The following is a 7,953-nucleotide window of genomic DNA, read 5'->3' on the forward strand; positions in this document are numbered from 1 at the left end:
CCCCACCAATCCCCTCTTCTGAGGTTTGTCAGTCTGAACCCTACTTCCACGTCTCTGGGTCTATTTTGTTCCTCAGCTTATTTTGTTCATTATATTCCACAAATAAGTGAGATCATGTGGTATTTGTCTTTCTCTGATTGGCTTGTTTTTCTTAGGATAATATTCTCCAGGTCCCTCCATGTCATCTCAAAGGATAAGAGATCTCTCTTTCTTATAGCTGCATACTGTTCCATTGTGTATATGTACCACAGATTTTTTATCCATTCATCTATTGATGGACACAGGCTGTTTCCAGATCTTAGTGATTGTAAGTAGTGCTGCTATGACCATAGGGGTACGTATATTCTTTCTGATTGGTGCATCAGGTTTCTGTGTATTCCTAGAAGTGAGATCACTGGGTCAAATGGCAATTCAATTTTTAATTTTTTGAGGTAACACCATAGTGTTTTCCATAGTGGCTGCACCAGTCTGCATTCCCACCAACAGTGTACTAGAGTCCCCCTTTTTTTTTTTTTTTTATCCTCACCCGAGAATATTTTTCCATTTTTTGTACAGATAGAGAGGAAGGGAGAGAGAGTGAGAAACATCGACGTGAAGGGACACATCGAGTGGCTGCCACCCGCACGACCAACCAGGGCCGGGGACAAACTGCAACCGAAGTACGTGCCCTCAGCGGGAACCGAACCCGGGTCTCTCCGGACCGCAGGCCGACATAGAGTCCCCTTTTCTCCACACCCTCGCCAGCACTTGTTGTTTGATGATTTGTTGATGGTGGCCTTTCTGACAGGTGTGAGGTGATACCTTATAGTTGTTTTAATTTGCATCTCTCTGATGATTAGTGATGCTGAGCATTTTTTCATGTCTCTTAGCCATTTGTATGTCCTGTTTGGAGAGGTGTCTATTTAGGTCCTCTGCCCATTTGTTGTCTTTTTGATAATAGCATTCTGACATATGTGAGGTGATATCTCATTGTAGTTTTGATTTGCATTTCCTTAATGATTAGTGAGGGTGAGCATCTTTTAATGTGTCTGTTGGCCATCTGTATGTTTCCTTTGGAGAAATGTCTGTGCAGGTCCTCTGCCCATTTTAAATTAGATTTTTTTTTTTTATGTTGAGTTTAAGTATTTTGGATATTAACCCCTATTGGATATGTCATTTTTAAATATCTTTTCCTATTCATACGTTGCTTTTTTGTCTTGTTGATGGTTTTCTTCAGTGCACAAAAGCTTTCCCAATACTATTTAATGAAGATACTTTATCTTCATTAATATCTTTTCCCCATTGTAAAAATAAATTGTACCTATCACATAGTGTGCAACAAATGAGAACTATAGTAGTCCCCCTTGTCCATGGTTTCACTTTAGGTAATTTCAGTTATACATGGTCAACTATGGCACAAAATTTTTAAATGAAAAAGTTAATAAATAAATAATTTCTGTGTATGTATGTATGTATCTTTATGTCTTTGTTGAAGTTCTCATTGTGTTTATCAATTCTTTTTACAAGTTCAAAGAGCATTTTTATAACTAGTGTTTTGAATTCTTTATCTGTTACATTGCTTGTCTCTGTTTCATTTAGTTCTTTTCTGGATTTTTGTCTTGTTCTTTTGCTTGGAACATATTTCTCTGTTTCCTCATTTTGGCTGTTTCTCTGTGTATGTGTCTATGAATTAGGCAAAACAGCAACCACTCCTGGTCTTAGAGTAGCCTTGTGTAATAGCTTCCCCTTTGTAGACTGCATGTACCAGTAGTCTTTGGACCACTGGAGCTGGAGCTGGCATGGGTCATATGGAGACTTTGGGGCATGTTGTACAGAGCCACCTTGGCAAGCTGGTTGAAGCTGCAGCTGGAGCTGGTGGGAGTGCTAAGGGCAAGCCATGCCAGAGCCTGGGCCTGAAGCTGAAGTGGGCATGGTCTGTGGGAAGTTCAGGAGATAAGCTGCACAGGACAGGAGCAGTAGTTGGGGCTGGCATGGACTGCTGGCAGTAGCAGGCCAAAGCCATACTGGGTTCCGGAGCTGAAGCTGGAGTGGCTATGAGCCACCCAGAGTCCTAGGGGAGAGCAAGGGCCATAGGAAGTCCCTGGGGCCCAGAGCTGTGCCTAGAGAGGGCATGGGCTACAGAGAATCTTGGGGGCAAGCTATAGTGCCGTTGTGGGCATGGGACTTGGGGTGTACTAATGGGCCAGCTAGAGTACCTGAATTGTGCTCCTGCCTGTGCAATCGGGTGGACAGGGAGTGCAACAAATGATGCTCTCTGGTGCCTCTGATGCCTGAGGGTCTTCCCACAGTTCCTCTCCCATTGGCAAATGCTCCAGGGTTAGTACATGGATTTTCTTCTCTTATAATCTAGGTGCTCTTTAAATCACATTAAAAAAAATCCTCGCCTGAGGATATTTTTCCATTTATCTTCAGGTAGAGTGTAGTGGTGGTGGGGAGGGAGGGAGAGAGGGAGAGAGAGAGAGAGAGAGAGAGAGAGAGAGAGAGAGAGAGAGAAGCATCAATGAGAAGCATCAATGAGAGAGACACATCGATTGGTTGCCTCCTGCATAACCCCAACTGGGGCTGTGACCAAACTGCAACTGAGGTATGTGCCCTTGACTGGAATCAAACCTGTGACTCTTTGGTCTGCAGGCCGATGCTCTAATTGCTGAGCCAAACTGGCCAGGGCTAAATCACTTTTTTTGGACTCAGAATGGGCAAGTCTTAGTGAGGGCCCTACCGGGATCCGTTTCTACTGCACGTTGGTGCTGTAGGGATGGAATTTCTATACTGTCGTTTCTCCATTTCTCTTGCCTGTTTCTATGTGGTTTCTCTCTTTGTTTGTTGTGTAGGAGCTGCACTGTCTGCAGGTGTGAATTCAATGTGTTCATGGGAGGAGGCGAGTTCAGGGTCTTTGGATGCTGCCTTCTGGGACTGGAGGATACAGATCCTGCACTAGGGATGGGATCTTCCAGGGTGTGTGAGAGGGTGAAATTTCCTCTTAGGTGCTGAGGTTCACTAGGAGGTTAGACAGAATTTGGCTGGGTCGGCAGAGAAGGGACTTAGAAATTCCCTCCTCTCAACCAGATGCCCAGTCACAGAAATCATTAGCCCACCCACCAACAGGGAGAGGAAACAAGCGCTCCTGAGGGAGCCTAGCCCCAAATGTACATACTTTCATTAACCCTCACAATGGGTTAACCCGTGAGCTAGGTATGATTATTGGCATTAGTCAATGTGGGCAATGAAGTTAGGAGAAATTAAACAACTTGAGATAGCTTCCCTGTCTAGCTTCCAACCCAGTGTATGGCTGATTTAAAACCTAACCCTTACATGCAAGAACATTTTCCTACCTCTTCCAAATGGTTTTCACAGTAAAAATCTTAGAAGCTAAACTAAAACATCCAAGCAGTGCCCCGCCCCCAAAACCACCAGTGCAGGCCAACTTCTTTAGCAGAGTCATAGACCAAGGAAATAGGAATTCTGGGGTGTTTCTGAGGCACACCTGTACAAGCAGAGGTTTAAGCTCCTAAGCCCCCAAAAATGCCAGGAAAGGGGGACAATGGTGGGGCATCAGTGGGGGACAGGAAGCAGAGGATGTCAGTCTGAGTCAGGTCCCTCTCTCTTGCACATGAGTTTGTTTGTTTTTTATGGCGGGAGGTAGAGTGCCCTCTTACAGACTTCAGGCGGCTGGAGGGTCTTGCTTCCCCCTGGGTCCTTTTCAGCCTGGGCATCCTTTAGCTCTAAGGCTTCATTCAGTTCTCGGAACATCTGGAAGCATTCACGCCCACAGATCTGAAGGGTAAAATATTCTCCGTCCAGTGGCATCCTTGGTGGGGGAGAGAGATCTCTGTTGGTGGGCAGCACTTGCTTTGTGCTCACAGGGTGCTGCTTGACAAGGCTCCGCCTTCTTGCGGAGATTTTCTTCCTCTTGGCTCGGGTCTCTCCCAGGACAGGCGCAAGCACACACCTCAAAGCTGCTGCCTCCCAGCAGATTACCACTGGAGTCTTCCAGTGTGATGATGGTGAGGATGGGCTGCCGGTTCACGCCCCCTATGCAGGAGCGGTTACGCATGAGGTTGTAGTGGGTGGTGGTGCAGTCAGAGCCCGCCTTGGGCGGGCGGCTCATCGGGCACCACGACACTATGTGGAAAAGTGGTTTTGTCCTTCAAAGACTGGGCACGCAAATTCCTTCCACCTGGATAAGGTGCTGAGGAAGGGCCAGACCATCGCTATCGTCAGAGCAGCGCTCATGGTGGGAACAGTGCCTCACGACCTTCATCATGTAGTCAGACTTCTTTTTTATTTTATTTTATTATTATTGTTAATTTGTTTTTGATACAGATGTTTCTTCTTTTCCCCCATTGACATCTTCTTCCCCATCCCCCCCCCAACCCATCCCCAGCTTTGTTGTCTATCGGTCATACATACATGCATATAAGATCTGTGGTTTATCTCTCCCCCCAACACCTCCCCCCTCTTCTGAGGTTTGTCAGTCTGTACCCTACCTCTATGTCTCTGGGTTAATTTTGTTCAGCACTTTGTTTAGTTCATTATATTCCACAAATAAGTGAGATCATGTGATATTTGTCTTTCTCTGCTTGGCTTGTTTTGCTTAGCATAATACTCTCCAGGTCCCTCCATGCCATCTCAAAGGATAAGAGATCTTTCTTTCTTACAGCTGCATAGTACTCCATTGTGTACATGTACTACCACTTTTTTATCCACTCATCTACTGATGGACACTTGGGCTGTTTCCAGATCTTAGCTATTGTAAATGGTGCTGCTACAAACATGGGCGTATATATATTCTTTCTGATTGGTGTTTCAGGCTTCTTAGGGTATATTCCTAGAAGTGCAATCATTGGGTCAAATGGCAGTTCAATTTTTAACTTTCTGAGGTAACACCATAGTGTTTTCCATAATGGCTGCACCTGTCATACTCAGACCTCTTATAAATGGCACAGGCATGGGCACTAAACGGGGGTGGAGAGCTGACCCATAACTGCAGGGGGCAGGTCTTTGCCAGATGGCAAAACAGCTTGTTGAGCGTAGGAGAGTACCTGCAGTTTTTAGACTTGCTGTTTCAGAATTCAGGAATTCTAAACAGAAACCATAGCTGCCACAGTCAGTCTTCTGGAAGGGACAAAGAATGACAAGGGCTAGGCAGTGGCTGGGGCTGGGATTACAACTGCTGGTCCAAGAGATGCTGGCGTCCTGGGGCTTCATTTGGACCTTTGTCCAGAGAGTTTACAAGGTCTGGGGACAGCAGCAGTTCATCCACTGCCAGGGATACTTTGGGGATCAGAACATTGTTTTCACCAACTAGTTTCCACAAGTCTGAAAATGTCTCTTGACTCAGATGGTGCTCCATAAAGAGGGCTGACTATGGTTCCTCCATTGAAGCTCCCTGGACTGCACTGTGGCTGCTGAACCTCAGGGGAGTGTATCACCATCCTGGGAAGCAGGCTTAGAGGTCAGATGCCAGGTAACTCGGGGGGAAGGGGTGCCCAGAGATTACCTGCGTGTAGGACAGTGGCTCTGGACTTTATGCCAGATGTGTATTTTATTGTAGATTTTTTTTACTTTATTGTTATTTTTGGGTTTTTATTTTTATTTATTTACTTTTATTGAATTTATTGGGGTGACATTGGTTAATAAAATTATGTAGTTTTCAGGTGTACAATTCTAGAATACATCGTTTGTATATTGTGTTGTATGTTCACCACCGCAAGTCAAGTCTCCTTCCATCGCCACTTTTCCCTGCTTTGCTCTCTTTTACCTCCCTCCACTCTCTTCCCCTTGTCCTTAGGCAGTTTTAAAAGTGCCATCTGGATACTTCCCTCTCTTGAATTGGGCAGTGTGTAATTCTTTCTGGCCATTATTAAACTTTACGATTTGTTGTCATTTCATTATACTCTGAGAATTGTATCATCTGGGAAAATGTTTTTTTTTTTTCCCATCAGCAAATAACTTTAAAATTAATTAATTAATTCATTCATTCATTTTAGAGTAGGAGAGGAAGGGTAAGAGGAAGAGAGAGAAAAATCAATTTGTTGTGTTCCTTCTTCATGTATTAATTGGTTTCTTCTTGTATGTGGTCTGACTGGGGATAGGACGCTTAGCCTTGTGTTTTAGTATCAGGCCACTTTAGAAATGCAAGACATTGCCCTGGCCGGTTTTGCTCAGTGGTTAGAGCATCGGCCTGCAGTCCAGAGAGACCTGGGTTCGGTTCCCACTAAAGGCCACATATATCGGTTGCAGTTTGTCCCCAGCCCTGGTTGGGTCGTGTGGGTGGCAACCACTCGATGTGTTCCTTTCATGTCGATGCTTCTCTCTCTCTCTCTCTCTCTCTCTCTCCCTCTCACTCTATCTGAACAAAAAATGAAAAAATGTCCTCGGGTGAAGAAAGAAAAAAATAAACAAACGCAAGATATTTAGTACTTAAGGATGAGTGGTGTGAGCGATCCGGGAGGCTGCATAGTAATAGATGACTCATCTGGCATGACATACTTCATGTCACCATTGAAGAAAGTGACAATCTTCCCATCTGCCTTCACTTGGAAACTACACAGGGTCCTGCGTGCTTTTGACATAGGCATTGTCAGCTAAGGCCGGAGAGTTCACAGGGCAGATGTTTTGGCAGAAGCCATGCCGGGATTCACAGGTTTAAAAAAAAGAACAAACAAGTTTGCGCTTTATCCAGAAAAGAAATTATTTTATTTCTCAAGGTTGCTCACTGTAAACTCAACCTTGAGTAATAATCCAAGTAAAGAAATTTAGGGCATTGCCTTCTTGGCATACTAGCAAGAATGTGCAGGGCAGAGCTGGCACTAGTGTAGGCAAGTGAAGACCTGGGATGCAAAATTTAAGGGGGCATTTACTCTCAGTGTCATGTAAGAAGAAGGGCAGCATTTTTATACACTTGGGAGTTACTGCCTCCCTAAATTTTGTATCTTAGATGCCTCACTTCATCATAGTCCTGGTCTAGTGCCTGGATACTCAGGACCCGTGACAGACTCCCTCTCACAGCACAGGGCTCTCAGGGCAGGGATGATCTTCAATGGGGGGTAGAAGGCAGAGGAATGTTTTCATCTGTACATAGAGAATAATAGCCATACTTCCAGCTATAATAAAGTGTATGGGACTAGATGTGTCCTCCTGGAACAAAATAATAAAAAAATAAAGTCAGCCAAAATTTCTTTAAAAAAGAGTTTTAGGCATTAAATAATAGTAGCACAGGGTTATGATCCTGCAGCAAAGAGCAACAACACCATTTCCCCAAACTACTGAGTTGAGACTATTTCTAGATTGCGGAGCAGAGAGGAGAACCCCATGGGCAGAGCTGCCTTATTAAGATGAAGAGACAGAGATCAGAGTTCAGGAAGGCTGAAGTGGTTAGAATTTTTGGAGGAGAATACCAGGGAAAAGGAAGCTAGGCAAAGATAGCTCCAGAAATCTGCATTCTCTTGAACTGCTTGCTAAATGCTGCGCTGTATCTGAGGTCAGGCAAAGCACTAAAGGGAGCTGTAAGCTGGACAATTCTCAGGGCTCACACAGGACTGAAAGATATTAGAGTTGTAAACAGTGAATGGAGATACTTTGTTTTTCAGTAGAGAGTCCAGAAAGCTTATGACAGGAATGGGACTGAGCTAGCTTTCACAGTAAAGGCTACTCTAGACTTGCTCTATATCCAGTGGCTATAGCCTTCAAAAAAGAAAGTGAAAAAAGTGAATTTTGGCAAAAAAAAAGACAAGTGCCCGGTCTGTGTGGCTCAGTAGTTGAGCTCTGACACATGTACCAAGAGGTCTTCAGTACGATTTCTGGTCAGGACACATGCCCAAATTGTGGGCCCAATTCTCACTGAGTAGCATGCGGGAGGTGGCCAATCGATGTTCTCTCTCAGTGATGTTTCTCTCTCTCTCTCTCCCTTCCTCTCTCTCTAAAAATCAATAAAGAAAAAGAAAAAAGGAC

At 44.5% G+C, this 7,953-nt stretch overlaps 1 pseudogene; it reads right to left on the reverse strand.

Annotated features, from left to right (window-relative positions):
* Positions 1-3,579: 3,579 nt before the first annotated feature.
* LOC118627878 lies at positions 3,580-5,380 on the reverse strand (annotated as a pseudogene).
* Positions 5,381-7,953: the final 2,573 nt, after the last annotated feature.

This window comes from Molossus molossus, unplaced genomic scaffold (genome assembly GCF_014108415.1).
Source record: "Molossus molossus isolate mMolMol1 unplaced genomic scaffold, mMolMol1.p scaffold_m16_p_13, whole genome shotgun sequence".
Taxonomy (NCBI): domain Eukaryota; kingdom Metazoa; phylum Chordata; class Mammalia; order Chiroptera; family Molossidae; genus Molossus; species Molossus molossus.